The sequence below is a fragment of the Bison bison genome, unplaced genomic scaffold, assembly GCF_000754665.1.
Source record: "Bison bison bison isolate TAMUID 2011002044 unplaced genomic scaffold, Bison_UMD1.0 scf7180017864180, whole genome shotgun sequence".
Lineage (NCBI taxonomy): Eukaryota > Metazoa > Chordata > Mammalia > Artiodactyla > Bovidae > Bison > Bison bison.
In genome coordinates, this window is record NW_011494752.1 from 3,691,231 (window position 1) to 3,711,099 (window position 19,869).

Below are 19,869 nucleotides of genomic sequence, written 5' to 3' on the forward strand. Positions count from 1 at the left end.
AAAGTGAAAAGTGAAAGTGAAGTTGCTCAGTCGTGTCCGACTCTTAGCGACCCCATGGACTGCAGCCCACCAGGCTCCTCCATCCATGGGATTTTCCAGGCAAAGGGTACTGGAGTGGGGTGCCATTGACTTCTCCAATGCAGCCTAAGAGCATGATATATATTTCCATTTCTGTAAATCATCTTCAGTTTCCTTTATCAGTGTTTTATAGTTCTCAGTGTATAAGTTTTTCACCTCCTTGGTCAGGCTTATTCCTAAGTATTTTATTCTTTTTAATGTGATTTTAAAATAATTTTTTTTTTGATTTCCCTTTCCGATATTTCATTGTTAGTATAAATAAATGCAACAGATTTCTGTATGTTAATCTTGTCACCTTGCTGAATTTTTTTTTATCAGTTCTACTAGTTTTTGTGTGGAGGCTCACATAACAGTCTATGGGACAATGCTGGTTTTGAATAATGATCAGTTGTCATGTTTTAGATGTCTAACTAAATGCTAAGCACTTTATGTGCATTCTCTTATTTAATCATCTCCACAATTTTATTTGTTTTTCTATTTTACAAATGAGGAAGCCGTGGCTTAAAGGAGTAAAGTATATAACTATGAGAAAAGGATAAGTTAAAACTAAATGTATTACAATGAAAAATGTCCACAATAAATTGGTTTTTTGGCCATGCTGGATCTTAGTTCCCTACCCAAGGATCAAACTGTGCTTCTTGCATTAAAAATGCCAAGTCTTAACCACTGGACTGCCAGGGAAGTCCCTAAAATTTTTTTTTTTAAGCAATGATCATCCATTATCAGAAAAATAAAATATACCTATATCACTTATTTTAAATTAAGACATTAAGTGACTTGCTTATGGCTGTTCTACTAACCACAGGGCCAACACTTGAATCCTGGGCCTGTGATGACTCCAACTTCATGCTCTTATCCCCATGAGGACCCATAGAGATAAAAAGGCTTTGGAGGGCATAGGACCTAAACTACCACACATGACAGGTCTTCTTTCTGCAATATTCTTGGAAAGTGGCCAGCTAGCCCCTGCTTGAATACCTATAGTAATGGAGAGTTCGTTACCTTCCTAGGCAGCATGCCCCATTGTTGACTACTTAGGAATCTGTTCATCCTAAATTCTGTCCTTAAGTTTGGAATGCTCTTAGTGGAGGTGGCCCCCTTGAGCTAGACTGAAAGGATAGGCTGGTTTGCACTGGTCTCTAAGGAGAGTCCAGCATGTTCCCCACTGCTTCACGGGGATGGGAGCCCTAATCTGCCTCCACCCCTGCTCCCACCTCCCAGACCCAGCACTTCCTGTGGACTGACCCAGGTAAACCTTACCAACTCAGCGTGGGCTGCCTCCCTCATGTGGCTGTGGGGCCACAGCTGCTGCAAATGCCTGAATTGCCATTCACGGTAAAGCCTCCCTCCGCTGAAAGGATAATCAACTCCCTGCTCCACTGACAGGTTCTCATTGGGTGAGGGCTGAATGCTGGGTCTTTAGAAAAGACACCAGAAAAGGCAAGTTCTTGGCCCAGCTTTGACAGATTCCCTCAGCCACTTTAAAGGGAAATTGCTGGGATAAAGATTAGGCGGTGTGGGGGCTGGTGGGGGAGGACGTGTAGAGAGGAAAGCAGCAGAATCTGGGATGCTAATGAATTTCCTATGATCTCACTTTTCTTCTTCCAGCACAGGCTCCTCTACAAAATGGATGGGGCTGCCTTGCCAGCCGGAGCCTGAAAATGTGCCCAGGTGTACAGAACCCCAAGTCCCTGGACAACCTGTGAAATGCTAGCTGCCTGTGAACAGATGAAAGGGAGGACAGGCAACTGTCCTGGAAGGAAGGATCTGCAGATGGGACCTCCCTCAACTTTGACCATGTACATCTCAGGGTCTGCTTTCCCGGTCTGACCCCTCCCAGTGACAGCCAAGCTGTGAACCCAGGAACACTGACAGCCAAGAAAAGTGGCATCATCAAACCCCTCCCACCGCCTCTTCTCTCCTCTCATGGCCATTTTCAACATCAAAGAATAATAAACTACTACACTGCACATCTGAAACTCATATAATATTTCAAATCAACTATGCTTCAGTTTTGAAAAATTTATAAAGAATAAAAATGCTGTAAAAGAAATGCCCCCCAGGAGTTTTAGTAAAGGGTCTGAAACCTATAATTTGATCCCCAGTTCCATTCCATCTGCCAAAGCTGTGACGGACCCTGCGGTCAAGACAGTGGGCCAGCCATCTGCTTGCAACCATACCATGATTACAGGTTGTTCCTAAGAGTTGGTATAACTAGAGGGTTAGGCTCAAGGAGACTCACAGTAGCATTACTGATTGCCAACCATGTTCTAGGCTTTGCCCTAAGGGCTTTATGTACTTGCAACAAATTTGTGAGCCTGGAATTATTCTTACAAATGTTTTAGGAATTGGAGACTGGACTCAGAAGCATTAAATGCAAGATTGCCCAGCCAAAAAAATAGCAGGAAGGGATTTGAACCTAGATCTGTCTTGGGCTAAAAATCTGTGCTTTAAAAAAATAAATAAAATTAAAACATAACAAAACAAAACGTTTATTATGGAAAATTTCTAACATACATAAAACCACCGCAAACTAGTAACGTGAACTGCCATATACCCCTCACCAAGTTATAATGACCATTAACACAGGGCCATCTTGTGGCAACTCTACGTCGACCCGTGCTCCTTTATTGGGTTATTTTGAAGCAAACTTAAGTTGTACCATTTTATCTGTAAATAGTTCAGCCTGTGTCTCTACTGGAGAGGGATGCTTAAAATCTGTGCTCTTGACCTCCTCATAATAATGACACAATAATGAGAAAGTCCCCCCAAATATGCAAAATTTCCATTACCTCCAGAGGGGAATGAAGCATTCTCTGGCTGCATCTGACCTTTCCACATAATGTGGGGAGGATATAGTCATTATCTGCTAAGTCCAGGAATGCCCATCTGGCAGTCCAACATCATGGGGACTTGGCCACCAGGCCACGTGGATAACATTCCTGCCAGTTACCCCTGAGTAACATTTATCTGCTGGAAAATATTACCTAACCAGTTCTGTCCAGCTGCACTGTCTCACAACTTGTTACCTTGTTGGCTGTCACGTGCCCATGGAATAACATTAACATCAACTTGGCACACCTACCATATGTCAGACACTGAGCTAGGGGCTTCCTTCCTTATGTGTCTGGAACCAAATGCGTGATTTTTAAAAATTTCAATCTGATTTTTTTCTGTTCAAATTTCCATTTGGAAACTTCCTTGGTGATCCAGTAGCTAAGACTCTGCTCTCCTAATGCAGCGGGGCCAGGTTCGATCCCTGGTCAGGGAACTAGATCTGGCATGCTGCCACTAAAACCTGGCACAGCCAAATAGGTAAATACACATTTTTTAAGAACAAATTTCCATTTGGTTCAGAATTCCATCCTGCGCTGCAATATTATGGAAAGGAGTCTATATAATCCCTTCAGGGGCTGAATCCATCAATCAGCAGCATTTCTTGAGAATGTATACATTCAGAGAAGTCACCCCATGAGTCACCATAGAAGGTACGAAGAATATAGTTCCTGCCTTATACTACAATGCAAGACATTTCTCTGTATTCAAGTCTGCAAATTACTTAGTAATAAGACAAAATATACAAATAAAAAGATCAACAAAGTGGAACATACCACCTGGCACAGCAGATGTAAAAATAACATGTCCAGGGAGTTGAAAGGCGATAGCACTTATGCGTGACTGAGGGAAACCCGAAAACTTTGGTGGGGGAGGTGCAAACAGATTGCTTCGCAGGACTTGGTGCAGTTCGCTGTACATGCCCCAAGCCATAGACTCTAGAGGCCACACACTGTGCTCTCCTCATCATGACACTGGCGATGGCCCTTACTGAGTGTAGCTGGCTCTGGTTCCATCTGCATTCTTATTCTGTGACTCCAAGGTGCCCCTGACTGCTCTGGACTGCTGCCTCTCCCATGGAACCCTAGTTGCTGCTGCTGCTGGCTCTCAGGGTTTGCTTGTTAACCCCAGAAGGCAGAGTGATGCTGCAGCTCTCTGCATCTCCAACAGATGTGTTTGCTCATCAAACCAACCATTTTCTGAGTATCGTGAAGATGATAAGGTGGTTTGAAGCTCTATTGGAGGAAAGAGTTATACCTTCTAGGGTTGGGAGTGCAAATAGACCCATTGTTAAGGTTTTTACAGATAGAGGTGATGGGAGAGGTAACTATAAGAAGAAAGACAGAGGCAGGGTATTCCAACTGGTGGATGAGCTGCAGTGAAGGGCAAGATGGGGCGAACCATGCAGGTGTATGTGGAGAAGCAGGCTGGGGCATTTTGTGAACACCATAAGAACATGTTGAGGACTTACATTAGCAATGAAGAGCTAATGAAGGGACCTGGCAGAACTGTCACTGTACCTTAGGAATGTCAGTCGGGCAGAGCAAGTGACATGGATTGGAACGGAGGAAATAAATGGAAGCCAGGAGACCAGTTAGAAAGAAGGCCTAGGGTCTAGCCTCTTTGTAATTATCTGCTTACTTACCCGCAGTGGGAAGTAGTCCTCTTGAAATAAGCCTTCTACTCGTATTGCAGGAAGAAGGACTCTTTCCAGGGCCTAAGAGTGGGTTCTTGTTCAACATTCAGAAATGAATTGTCTAAGGAAACACATGAGTTGACAAATCAAGAGAATTTATTGAGAAGGGGTGCCGGGGGAAAGAGCAGCAAGGTAAGGGAACCCAGGAGGACTGCTCTGCCACATATCACAGTCCAGATTTTATGGTAATGGTGTTAGTTTCCGGGTTGTCTGGCCAATCATTCTGACTCAGGGTTCTTCCTGGTGGCATGCGCATGGCTCAACCAAGATGGATTCCAGCCAGAAGGATTCTGGGAAGTAGGTAGGATATATAGACTGGTGTCTCCTTTTGACCTTCCCAAATTTTTCCAGTTGGTAATGGCTTGTTAGTTCTTTACTGGGACCTCCTGTCATAGAAAAACTCATGCAAATGGTTACTACAATGCCTGGCCAGAGCAGGCAGTTTCAATCAGTGTTTTCCCTAATGCTTGCTCTAAACATCTTGAGGAATGGGTCTGCACTGTGTTAGTTTCTTGTTTCCCTCGTACCTGACATTAGTAGGTATTCAATAAAATTATTAGCACCTGGCACATAGTAGGTGCTCAACAAATATTGTTACAAGAAAGAAAAAAGAGGAAGAGAGGGAAGAAGGGAAGGAAGAAAGGAAAAAGTCACACTTGTGATAAGCTATGAAGACAGTTTAGGGCTCAAGTACTGAGATCTTTCTGGAGAGGTGGCTGTAGTAGAAATGGTTAGGTAGGGGAGCCACAGTATTTCAGCAGGAGCATCTAAAAACCTTGGCAAGTGACTGGATGTGGGAGGAAAGCAAGAGCAAGGAATCTAGGATCGAGGAGAGAATGGGAAGACCACTAGTAGAACTAAGACAACAAGGGAGAAGCCTGTCAGTGGGAAAAGACAGGGTTGTTACCTGAAATCTGGGTTCGCCTCAGGTGGGTGTCAAGCCAAAAGACACAAGCAAGCCAAAGAACAGGAGGAGGGATTTATTACTTGCAGAAAGTAAGAACACCAAGGATCTTTCCCAAAGCAGCGTCTCTCTGAACAGCAAAATTAGGGAAGTTGTGAGCTAAGGATACAAATAGCTGAGAAAAGAAGAGAAGTGAAAAGCAAAGGAGAAAAGGAAGGATATATCCATCTGAATGCAACATTCCAAAGAATAGCAAGGAGAGATAAGAAAGCCTTCCTAAGTGATCAATGCAAAGAAACAGGAAAACAATAGAGTGGGAAAGACTAGAGATCTCTTCAAAAAAATTAAAGATACCAAGGGAACATTTCATGCAAAGATGGACACAATAAAGGAGAGAAACGGTATGGACCTAACAGAAGCAGAAGAGATTAAGAAGAGGTGGCAAGAATACACAGAAGAACTATACAAAAAGATCTTAATGACCCAGATACCCACGATGGTGTGATCACTCACCTAGAGCCAGACATCCTGGAATGAGAAGTCAAGTGGGCCTTGGGAAGCATCACTACAAACAAAGCTAGTGGAGGTGATGGAATTCCAGGTGAGCTATTCCAAATCCTGAAAACGATGCTGTGAAAATGCTGCACTCAATATGCCAGCAAATCTGGAAAACTCAGCAGTGGCCACAGGATTTGAAAAGGTAAGTTTTCATTCCAATCCCAAAGAGAGGCAATGCCAAAGAATGTTCAAACTACAGCACAATGGCACTCATCTCACAAGCTAGCAAAGCAATGCTCAAAATTCTCCAAGCTTCAATAGTACATGAACATAGAACTTCCAGATGTTCAAGCTGGGTTTAGAAAAGACAGAGGAACCAGAGATCAAATGGCCAACAACTGTTGGATCATAGAAAAAACAAGAGAATTCCAGAAAAAAACATCTGCTTCATTGACTCTGCTAAAGCCTTTGACTGTGTGGATGACAGCAAACTGTGGAAAATTCTTAAAGAGATGGGAATACCAGACCACCTGACCTGCCTCCTAAGAAATCTGTATGCAGGTCAAGAAGCAACAGTTAGAACCAGACATGGAACAACAGACTGGTTCCAAATTGGGCAAGGAGTATGTCAAGGCTGTATACTGTCACCTTGCTTATTTAACTTATATGCAGAGTACATCATGTAAAATGCCAGCCTGGATGCATCCCAAGCTGGAATCAAGATTGCCAGGAGAAATATTAGTAACCTCAGATATGCAGATTACACCACCCTTATGTCAGAAAGTGAAGAAGAACTAAAGAACCTCTTGATGAAAGTGAAAGAGGAGAGTGAAACAGCTGACTTAAAATTCAACATTCAAAAAACTAAGATCATGGCATCTGGTCCCATTACTTCATGGTGAATAGGTGGGGAAACAATGGAAACAGTGACAGACTATTTTCTTGGGCTCCAAAATCACTGCGGATGGTGGCTGCAGCCATGAAATTTCTTTCCTTGGAAGAAAAGCTATGACCAACCTCAACAGCATATTAAAAAGCAGAGACATTACTTTACCAACAAAGGTCCATATAGTCAAAGCTTTGGTTTTTCCAAAGCTTCACATCATATATGGATGTGAGAGTTGGACCAACATAAAGAAAGTTGAGCGCTAAAGAATTGATGCTTTTGAACTGTGGTGTTGGAGGAGACTCTTGAGAATCCTTTGGACAGCAAGGAGATCAAATCAGTCCATCCTAAAGGAAATAAGTCCTCAATATTCATTGGAAGGACTGATACTGAAGCTGAAACTCCAATACTTTGGCCACCTGATGAGAGGAACTAACTCATTGGAAAAGACCCTGATGCTGAGAAAGACTGAAGGTGGGAGGAGAATGGGATGACAGAGGATGAGATGGTTGGGTGGCATCACTGACTTGATGGACATGAGTTTGAGCAAGCTCCGGGAGTTGGTGATGGACAGGAAAGCCTGGCATGCTGCAGTCCATGGGGTCCCAAAAAGTTGGACATGACTGAGTGACTGAACTGAACTGACTGAGCGACTGAACTGAACTGACTGAAGGATATATGCCTATTCATGAAGGAGCTTGGGCTGTAGGTAGTGTATAAGCTTTAGTTGATTGAAGTTACAAAGGTCAGAAAAGGTCACATTGTCCCCTAGTTTCCAGTTGATCCAGTTCCAATGGTTGAGCACTTCAGGCTAATCTTTACCATTGGAAAAAGGACTAGAAGTCTTTACAACGGATACATCATCTTTGCTATTGTTACTTCTCTTGCCTGATAACAGGTAGAGTTCCTGCATTCTTTTTTCCACTGAAAATAAATACAGAGATATGATATATCATCTTTGCTATTGTTACTTCTCTTGCCTTTTCTGGTGTCTTTCCAATGACCCAGCATTCAGCCCTCACCCAGTGAGAACCTGTCAGTGGAGCAGGGAGTTGATTATCCTTTCAGCGGAGGGAGGCTTTACCGTGAATGGCAATTCAGGCATTTGCAGCAGCTGTGGCCCCACAGCCACATGAGGGAGGCAGCCCACGCTGAGTTGGTAAGGTTTACCTGGGTCAGTCCACAGGAAGTGCTGGGTCTGGGAGGTGGGAGCAGGGGTGGAGGCAGATTAGGGCTCCCATCCCCGTGAAGCAGTGGGGAACATGCTGGACTCTCCTTAGAGACCAGTGCAAACCAGCCTATCCTTTCAGTCTAGCTCAAGGGGGCCACCTCCACTAAGAGCATTCCAAACTTAAGGACAGAATTTAGGATGAACAGATTCCTAAGTAGTCAACAATGGGGCATGCTGCCTAGGAAGGTAACGAACTCTCCATTACTATAGGTATTCAAGCAGGGGCTAGCTGGCCACTTTCCAAGAATATTGCAGAAAGAAGACCTGTCATGTGTGGTAGTTTAGGTCCTATGCCCTCCAAAGCCTTTTTATCTCTATGAGTCCTCATGGGGATAAGAGCATGAAGTTGGAGTCATCACAGGCCCAGGATTCAAGTGTTGGCCCTGTGGTTAGTAGAACAGCCATAAGCAAGTCACTTAATGTCTTAATTTAAAATAAGTGATATAGGTATATTTTATTTTTCTGATAATGGATGATCATTGCTTAAAAAAAAAAAAAAAAACATTTAGAGACTTCCTTGGCAGTCCAGTGGTTAAAACTTTGCACTTCCAATGCAAGAGGCACAGGTTCAATCCTTGGTTGGTGAGCTAAGATCCAGTATGGTCAAAAAACCAATTTATTGTGGACACTTTCCACTGTGATACATTTATTTTTAACTTACCCTTTTATCATAGTTATATATAGCTCCTTTAAGCTATGGCTTCCTCACCTGTAAAACAGAATAACAATAACATTGTGGAGATGATAGAAAGATCAAATAAGGGAATGCACATAAAGTGCTTAGCATTTAGTTAGGCATCTGAAACATGACGACTGATCATTATTTGAAACCAGCACTGTCCCATAGACTGTTACATGAGCCTCCACACAAAAACTAGTAGAACTGTTAAACAAATTCAGCAAGGTAGCCGTATACAAGATTAACATACAGAAATCTGTTGCATTTTTTTACACTAAAAATGAAATATCAGAAAGGGAAAGTAAAGAAAATATTCCTTTTTAAATCACATTAAAAAATAATACTTAGAAATAAGCCTGACTGAGGAGGTGAAAGACATATGCTGAGAACAATAAACACTGATAAAGGAAACTGAAGATGATTTAAAGAAATGGAAATATATATCATGCTCTTGGATTAGAAGAATCAGTATAATTAAAATGGCCATACTACCCAAAGCAATCTACAGATTTAATGTGATTCCTATCAAATTACGCATGACATTTTTCACATAACTAGAAAAAATAATCCTAAAATGTATATGGAACCATAAAAGACCTAGAATTGCCAGTGCAATCCTGAGGGGAAAAAAACTAACTTAGAGGCATCACCCTCCCAGACTTCACATGACTCTACAAACCTTCAGTAATCAAACAAGCATGGTATTGGCACACAAACAGACACATGAATCAATGGAACAGAATAGAGAGCCCAGAAATAAAGCCACACATAGACGGTCAATTAATCTTCAACAAAGGAGGCAAGAATATATAATACAATGGAGAAAAGACGGTCTCTTCGTCAAGTGGTGTTGCGAAAGCTAGACAGTCATACGTAAATTATTGAAGTTAAAACACTCGGTCACACTATACACAAAAATAAGTTTTTCTAGTTGAAGAGAGCAGGGGCTCTCTTCGTTGTGGTGCATGGGTTTCTCATTGCAATGCCTTCTCATTTAATCCTTGTGATAGGCATATTATTATTATTTCTACTAAAATATAAGGAGGTTAAAAGACTCATTCAAAGTCACACAGATAATACACAGAAGAACTTGGAAACAAGAAGTCAATCAAGAGACACTCACTGATGAAAATGCCCAGCTCCTTGTAGGTGCCAAAGATCCCAAACAGAGTAGGAAATAGCTCCTACCCACAAGAAGCTTACAACCCAGTAGAGTGAGCTCTATGCTATAGACCAAGAGGCTCTAAGACATAAAAGTGCTCAGCAGAGGTGCTAATTCAGGCGGAGGAAGGGGGAGGAATTATATGTCAAGGGAGGTTTTCAAGGGGAGGTGATGCTGAGCTGAGTCTGGAAGGATAAACAGAAATGAGCTGGCTGAGAAGTGTCAAAAGAGAAAAGCATTCCCAGCAAAGCACACTGGCCTGGGGCCTTTGGGAACTGTGAGTTATTCAGTCTGCCTGCACACAAGGGCAGGTGTGGCCAGGAGAGGCAAGTGCCAGGATAGAAGTAGGGGAACTTGCATGCTACCCTGAGGGATTCTAATGTGTTCTGAAGGTAAGTGCCCCAGTGAAGCATTTTAAGCAAGAGAACAATATCCTCAGATTTATATTCTAGAACCTTCACTCTAGAGGACCCCTGGAGGCAGAGTGGAGTGCAGATGCCTAAGCAAGAAAGGATAAGGGCCAGGCTGAATAGGGCAGTAGCATTGGTAATGGAATAGAGAATGAATAATATCATATCATATTATTTGGTATTAATTATGCATTTTGGAAAAGGAAAGGGCAAACCACTCCAGTATTCTTGCCTGGAGAATCCCATGGACAGAGGAGTCTGGCAGGCTACTGTCCATGGGGTCGCAAGACTTGGACACGACTTAGCGATTAAACTACTACTACTACAATTATGTATATGAAGGAAGAATTGGTCAGCCTTAGAGGACGAAGGAGATAAGGAAAAAAGGATACAGAATGATGGAGAATTATTGCCAGATTCTGGCTGAAACAGAAGCAGGAAGTTAGAAATGGATACTAGTGGGGTGGACAGCTGAGCAATGAGTTTGGGAACTTCCCTGGTGGTGCCGTGGACGAGAATCTGCCTGCCAATGCAGGGGACATGGGTTTGTTCCTGGTTCCGGAAGATTCCACATGCCTTGGAGCAATTAAGCCCGTGAGCTACAACCACTGAAGCCTGCGAACTCGAGGGCCTCTGCTCCTCAACAAGAGAAACCACCACAATGAAAAGCTGGCGAACAGCAACGAAGACTAGCTCCTGCTTGCCGCAACTAGAGAAAGCCCGTGTAAAGCTACGAAGACCCAGCACAGCCAAAAATATAAATAAATGAAATTGTTTTAGAAAATAAAAATAAGTTTGGGACATACTGGGTTGAGAAGACCCCAGGCCATCCAGGAGGGGGTATCCAGTAGGTAGCTGGGTATGGGGATCTGGAGCTCAAGGCGAGGCTGACCTGGAGATATATCTTTGTGAATCATCAACATAGGGTAGTGGATGGAGCCAGGGGTGGGGGTGAGTGTTTGGATAGACAGAAAATGGTCTCTCACACAGCCTTGATGAGCACTGGCATTTAAGGAATAGGTAAAAGAAAAGAGCTGAGAAATCGGTGAGGAGAAGCCAGAGAGACAGGAGAGCAAAAAAAAGAAGAAAATGATGTCCCAGAAAGCACTGGGATCTAAGCAGGTCACCTGGAGGATGCTCCTGAAAGTGAGAGCAGTACCATTTTTGTTCCCTTTCTGAAGGATGGAGGATGGCTTCCTCCAAGCTGGTCAGAGGTTTTAGCAAATAAAAGGAAAGTGAGAAAAAGAAAGGCCCCTTTGAGTTGAGAAATAGAAGAGAGAGAAGAGTCCATCTCCTCTCCTCTCTGCTGTCTTTTCTTGCTCTTGCTGCAATAATCAGAGCACTCATAGAAAATAAAGCTTGTTATTTGATAAACTGTGGAGAATCAGATGCTCAAAATGCTTCTATTATGTGCTTCAAAACCAAACATGCTGAAAATGGAGACCATGCTCATGCTGTCCTTAAAAATGTTCCTTTGATAAACATTAAGCTGTTCTGTTTACCAGAAATGTTAAGGAGGAAAATAAACAGGGCTATTTAGAAGTATTTAAAAATTGAAGTTTAAACCATAAGAGAAAACAAGAGGCAAAAATGACCCAAAACTGCATGAACATTGCAGACCTCAGCTGCCCTTGAAATCTTTTTCTCTGCCTAACATTACATAATTCTTCATCAGCCAAAGATATCAGTTTCACATGCTAAAATTCAATGAGTATGTGTCATGCTTAAAGGACAGGGTATTGAAAGGAAAGAATAACATAAAGGGATGGAAAAAGGGTTTGGCACATAAAGGCAATGCACTTAAAAGCCTAAGTATTTTCTAAAGAAATTTTATGAATATGATTGAAAAATAAATGATGCAGACTTCCATTTCAGATTGATGGGGACAGAATGGGATAGTTAAACAGGTAGTTGCAGAGGTCCCAGTAGGGGACTGTGGATAGAGAGGGAAACCTAGGAAATGCTGGGAGATGACTATAAGTTAATGATCGTTCAAGAAAGCTATTGGAACACTGTGGAACAGAGCAGCTGCTAAGTCACTTCAGTCGTGTCCGACTCTGTGCGACCTCATAGACGGCAGCCCACCAGGCTGCCCCGTCCCTGGGATTCTCCAGGCAAGAACACTGGAGTGGGTTGCCATTTCCTTCTCCAATGCATGAAAGTGAAAGTGAAGTCGCTCAGTCGTGTCCGATCCTCAGCGACCCCATGGACTGCAGCCTACCAGGCTCTTCCATCCTTGGGATTTTCCAGGCAAGAGTACTGGAGTGGGGTGCCATTGCCTTCTCCAGAAACAAAGCAGACTTAACTATAAAGCCATAAGTAAAAGAAAGAGATGTGCCCCAGGTCATTAAGTGAAAGAAAAATGTTACCACCCTTCTGTTGATTTGAATAAGTGCTATGATAATCCTAGTTTGACCTCATATCTTTAGAAACTCTCCTGCCCAACGTGAAGGAGGAGCTGGTGGTGTAAGCCTGACATCTATGTGAAGAAGGTGGTCTTTTCGCCCTCCTCCACTTTCCTTTGATTATAAAATTGTAGCCCACTTAATCCTCAGGGCAATGCCCTCTCCCCTGCTCACTTGCATCTCTCACAAGCATCTTACAGTAATAAATCTATTTCTTGCCTATTACTGTGCCTCTTGCTGACTTCCTTCTGCATGGAGACACAAAGAATTTGAGTCTCAGTAAGTCCAGACACCAGATGAGTGATTCTAATTAAAAGAACATAGTCCAAGTCCCAGTCAGGGTTTTGGCTGGGTTCAAGTCCCAATCTGATTTTAAGATGATGTCATAAACCCAGATATCCTAATTCCCCTGCTGAAAACTAAAAATTTTGGATAAAATACTAAAAATACCTTCTAAATTCATTAATAAAAATAACGAATATTCAGCCCAAACCAAGTGGTGGTAGGAGCCCTGAGAGATAAGCGGAGAAATTATCAAACCATGTAGCTCTCAGTTTTCGAGACTTCAAGGAGATCAAGGAATAAGACAGAGCCCCGGGTCTGCCTAAGGTGGAGATTCTAAGTGATACCCCCTCATGTAGGTGAGGCACTTAAAGTCTACACTTTCATTGTTAGGCTAATCCAGAAATATATCTAATCTTTCCATCTGGAAGATCTGCAACCAGAATGAGCTGCCTTGATTCTTGATACCACAGGAAAATGAAACAAACCCTGGAAAATGTATAACTAAAGGCTAGCCCTAACACAAATCTGCAGCACAGATTTGTATTAGTTGGATGGTCTGAAAAGCCTAGCAGAAAATGTAATGTAAAGTGATCCTAAGTGCTGAAAGAGCAAATACAAAGCCTCTTAGGTGAACCCACCTTTATCCTTGGCCCTATAAAATTCCCACAGGTAAAATTTTAAGAAATATTAAATCATAGTCAAAAATCATAAAACCCACGAACGATAAGGTCCTACTGTATAGCACAGGAAACTATATTCAACATTATATTCAACATCCTGTGATAAGCCATAATGGAAAAGAATATCAGTTCAGTTCAGTTCAGTTCAGTTCAGTCGCTCAGTCGTGTCTGACTCTTTGTGACCCCATGAATTGCAGCACACCAGGCAATGGCACCCCACTCCAGTACTGTTGCCTGGAAAATCCCATGGACGGAGGAGCCTGGTAGGCTGCAGTCCATGGGGTTGCTAAGAGTCAGACACGACTGAGCGACTTCACTTTCACTTTCCACTTTCATGCATTGGAGAAGGAAATGGCAACCCACTCCAGTGTTCTTGCCTGGAGAATCCCATGGACGGAGAAGCCTGGTAGGCTGCAGTCCATGGCATCGCACAGAGTCGGACATGACTGAAGTGACTTAGCAGCAGCAGCAGCAGCAGGCCTCCCTGTCCATCACTAACTCCCGGGGTTCACTCAAACTCACGTCCATCGAGTCAGTGATGCCATCCAGCCATCTCATCCTCTGTTGTCCCCTTCTTCTCCTGCCCCCAATCCGTCCCAGCATCAGAGTCTTTTCCAATGAGTCAACTCTTCGCATGAGGTGGCCAAAGTACTGGAGTTTCAGCTTCAGCATCATTCTTTCCAAAGAACACCCAGGGCTGATCTCCTTTAGAATGGACTGGTTGGATCTCCTTGCAGTCCAAGGGACTTTCAAGAGTCTTCTCCAACACCACAGTTCAAAAACATCAATTCTTCGGTGCTCAGCTTTCTTCACAGTCCAACTCTCACATCCATACATGACCACTGGAAAAACCATAGCCTTGACTAGACGGACCTTTGTTGGCAAAGTAATGTCTCTGCTTTTCAATATGCTATCTAGGTTGGTCATAACTTTCCTTCCAAGGAGTAAGCGTGAGCTTTAAGCCAATTTTTTCACTCTCCTCTTTCACTTTCATCAAGAGGCTTTTTTGATGTCTGGTTCCTCTGCCTTTTCTAAAACCAGCTTGAACATCTGGAAGTTCATGGTTCACATATTGCTGAAGCCTGGCTTGGAGAATTTTGAGCATTACTTTACTAGTGTGTGAGATGAGTGCAATTGTGTGGTAGTTTGAGCATTCTTTGGCATTGCCTTTCTTTGGGATTGGAATGAAAACTGACCTTTTCCAGTCCTGTGGCCACTGCTGAGTTTTCCAAATTTGCTGGCATATTGAGTGCAGCACTTTCACAGTGTCATCTTCTAGGATTTGAAATAGCTCATTTGGAATTCCATCACCTCCACTAGCTTTGTTCATAGTGATGCTTTCTAAGGCCCACTTGACTTGACATTCCAGGATGTCTGGCTCTAGGTGAGTGATCACACCATCATGGTTATCTTGGTCGTGAAGATCTTTTTTGTACAGTTCTTCTGTGTATTCTTGCCACCTCTTCTTAATATCTTCTGCTTCTGTTAGGCCCATACCAATTCTGTCCTTTATCGAGCCCATCTTTGCATGAAATGTTCCCTTGGTATCTCTATTTTCTTGAAGAGATCTCTAGTCTTTCCCATTCTGTTGTTTTCCTCTATTTTTTTCACTGATCGCTGAAGAAGGCTTTCTTATCTCTTCTTGCTATTCTTTGGGACTCTGCATTCAGATGCTTATATCTTTCCTTTTCTCCTTTGCTTTTCGCTTCTCTTGTTTTCACAGCTATTTGTAAGAATATATGTATACATAAATAACTGAGTCACTCAGCTGTATAGCAGAAATTAACACAACATTGTAAATCAACTATACTTCAATAAAATTTTTAAAAAATAATTTAAAAAATCACAAAACCCAAGGAAATTATCACCAGATATGAAATGCAGTAATACAGGCAGCAGAATCAGATATATAAAAACTTTAGCTATAGGAAAGATCAGAAACATAATATTAAAAACCTATTTAAGAGCTTTTAAGACATAAAAATAAATAATATAAGTAAACAAGAAGAGCTACAAAAATGATTAAGAAGTTTTAAACAATTAAATTCTGGAAATGAAAAAATGTAATAATTAAAATTTTAAACAGTGGACAGAATAGAATATTAGACACACTGAAGAGAGAATTATTGAACTAGAAAACACCTGAAGAAATTCAGTGAGACAAAGAAATGAAATATGAAAGAATACTCAGATTCAAGAAGCCCAATGAATTTCTTTTTAAAAATATTTTTATTTATTTATTTATTTGGTTGCATTTTCTCTTAGTTACAGCATGTGAACTCTTATTTATGACATGTGGGATCTAGTTCCCCAAGTGATGAAACCCAGGCTCCTTGCATTGGTTTTGGGAGCCTGGAGTCTTAGCCACTGGACAACCAGAGACATCCCTCCAGTGAATTTCTAATAGAAATAAAAGGAGGTTTGCAGGGACTTCCCTGGTGGTCCAGTGGTTAAGACCCCATGCTCCCAATGCAGGGGGCCTAGGTTCAAATCTTGGTAAGGGAAATAGATCCCATGTGCCTCAACTAAGACTATGGTAACCAAAGAAAGAAAGAAAGAAAGGAGATTTGCAATCCAACACATCATAATAAATTGCAGAACACCAAAGACAGACCAGATCATAAAAGCAGAGAGAAAAGACAGATAACTTCAAAGCTGCGACATTAGATTGATAGCCAGCTTCTTAACCACAACAATAAAGGTAAGAAGATAATGGAAAAATATCTTCAATGTGTTGAGAGGAAATTACAATCAACCTAGAATTCCATACCCACTGAAAATCTATAAAGAACAAAGGCTAGAAAAGAAGGAATATTAAACAAATAAAAAGGAGTGTAGAGTGGTAAGTGGTAAAATAATTAATCAAATATTGACCGTCTATTTTATCTAAGCAATTGACTATGTAAAACTATAGTAAGTTTCTAAGGCATAAAAAAAACAAAAAGAGGATATCTGTGGTCATCTGGCCCCAGGGCCTGCAGTATAGGTCCAGCCACGGCTCCCTGCTACCCCGTGTCACCATGGGCTTAACAAGGGCCAGAAGGGGACCAAGGTCATGACGCAACCAAGACACAGCTGTGGCCTTGGGCACCTCATCAAGCACACTACAGAGTTCTCTCAGGATGTGATCCAAGAAGTGTTCAGCTTTGCGCTAAATGAGCAACATGCCACAGAACAGTTTAAGGTCTCCAAGGACAAGCAGGCCCTCAAGTTCATCCAGAAAATGTTAGGGACACATATCTGCGCCAAGAGGAAAGCAAGAGAACTGAGCAATGTCCTGGCCACCACGAGGGAAGCAGTTGCCAAGAGACTGAGTCCCCCTCGCTGCTCTGTGCATAATAAAAACTTTACAGGAAAAAAAACTCACCTAAGGTAGAGTCAAAATACACAGCCCAGTAACATATAAGTCAGAAGGTGGGTGATTGGAATTAAAGTGTTTTAAGGTTCTCTCACAGTGTTTGGAAAAGGCAAAAGAGTAATGATTTACTTTGGACTTTGATGAGTTAAGTACTCATAATAAAGTTTTAGATCAAACCACTTAAGTCTAGGAATAAAATATTTAGCTTCTAAACGAATAGAAATGTAGTGATAACAAGTTAGCAATCATAACAAACTTAAGAGAGAAGAGAAAAATAATCATAAAAAGAGGAACCAAATAGACAACAACAAAAATTATATCAGTAATTGCGTTAAATATAATGTAATAGATGCTTCAGTTAAAAGCTTGTCAGAGCAGTAAAAAACCAGCTTTATATACCTTTTAAAAGACCCATCTAGAGTATAAGGATACAGAAAGGCTGAAATCAAAAGAATGGAAAAGACACACTAAGCAAATACTAAGTAAAAGAAAGCTGACAAAACTTCATAAGTAACAGACAAAATGTACTGGAAAGCCAAAAATATTATTAGATATGAAAAGTTCACTACATAATGATGAAAAATATACTACAAAAACTGGCAGACTAAAAGATGGGACTGAACAGTTATCATAACAAGAGACAGTAATATCCTCAAGTGATCAAGAAACCAAGCAGGTAACCAAACCAAGCAAACTCAGTAAGGATTTATGAAATTTCAATAGAACAATTACCAAGCTCACGTTAATGGACACATTAAATTAATTTAAATTTAATTGATTAAATTAAATTAAAAACAATGTCAAAGCAACATTGTAAAACATTACAAGAATAGCACAGAAAGGAAAATTACATGCCAAGTTCACTCACAAACATAGATGCAAATACCATAAGTAAACTATTAGCAAATTGAATTCATCAGAGTTTAAAAGAATAATACGCTTTTCTCAAATTGGATTTACCCCAGGAATATCTTAAAGACTGAATATTAAGAAGTCAATTAATTATTCTTTCTCCTAGGTGTGATCATTTATTGTGTTTTAATAGGAAAATGTCCTTTATATTTAGGAGCTGTATGCTGAAGTATATTATGGGTGGTGTGTCATGATATTTGCAGATTATCTTTAAATAGTTAAGAAAAAGGGTACAGGGAATTCCCTGGCAGTCCAGTGTTTAGGACTCTGTACTCTCACTGCCCAGGACCTGGGTTTGATCTCTGATTGGGGAACTAAGATCCCACAAGCTGAGAGGTGAAACCAAAAATAGATAAATAGATAATAAAATGTGTGGACTCAAAGTTATAAAAGTTAAAAAATATATACAGCCTATTCCAAGAATATATATATAGACATGTATATTACATATATGAGACATGTGTTAGTTGCTCAGTCATGTCTGACTCTGTGCAATCCCATGGACTGTAGCCCACTAGGCTTCTCTCTCCAGGCAAGAATACTGGAGTGGGTTGCCATTTCCTTCTCCAGGGGATCTTCTCCACCCAGGAATTGAATCCAGGTTTCCTGCATTGTAAGTAGATTCTTTACCATCTGAGCCACCAGGGAAGCCTAGATGATACAGAGATAAAGCAAAAATAGTACAAGTTTTCATGATTTTTATGCCTAAGTCATAGGTATACATATGTTCACTGTACCATCCTTCCAAGTTTTATGTACATTGGAAAATTTTCCTAATGCAAAGTAATGAAAAAGGAAAACCAAGCAATGAAATGTACCACGTTAACTGAATAAGCGAAAAAAGTTTTTGACAAAATTGAACATATGTTAATGATTTTAAAAAAGAAAAACTATTAGCAAATATAATGGTGATATATAAACATTTCCTTTTTAAGACTGGAAACAAGAATGGCTGATTTCCAGACTGTATTGAAAGACCATCAGAGTAGCAGCAGGTACAAAAATTGGACTGAAAGAAACAAACCTGTTATTATTTGCAAATGATAAGAGTTTTTACAATGAAAATCTTAAAGGATGTACATGTATATTTGTAGATTTAATAAGAGAATTTAGCAAGCAATTGTATTAGAAACAAAACCAATAAATGAATATCAAGAGCGCTTCTATACACCAGCCTCTAAAAGAAATTGTACTTTTAAAGAGATATCATTTATAATAAGGTTAAAAATAATGAAGTACCTAGGAATAAATCTAACAAAACATGTGCCAAATCTCTATGGGGAAAAATTATAAATCTTTGTTAAGAGATATTGCTGCTAAGTCACTTCAGTCGTGTCTGACTCTATGCGACCCCATAGACAGCAGCCCACCAGGCTCTGCCGTCCCTGGGATTCTCCAGGCAAGAACACTGGAGTGGGTTGCCATTTCCTTCTCCAATGCACGAAAGTAAAAAGTGAAAGTAAAGTCGCTCAGTCGTGTCCGATCCTCAGCGAACCCATGGACTGCAGCCTACCAGGCTCCTCCATCCATGGTATTTTCCAGGCAAGAGTACTGGAGTGGGGTGCCATTAAGAATACTAAAATAAACAGAGGGCTTTATTATGTTCATAGACTGCAAGATTTGCATTAATAAAAACATCAGGTGTCCTCAAATAAAACTTTTAGATTCATGGCAGTCCCATTACACAGATGAATTTATTACTGACCAGACTTCTTGGCCTTCCCCAATCAACAGAAAAGTAGAAATTGACTAGAGACCCGACAAGAAATTCAGGCAAGGCCTTACTGGGGCCTCTGCAGGAACAGTCTCCTTTGCTTGCTCCCGGGTGGACGGCGGGGGTGGGGTGGGGC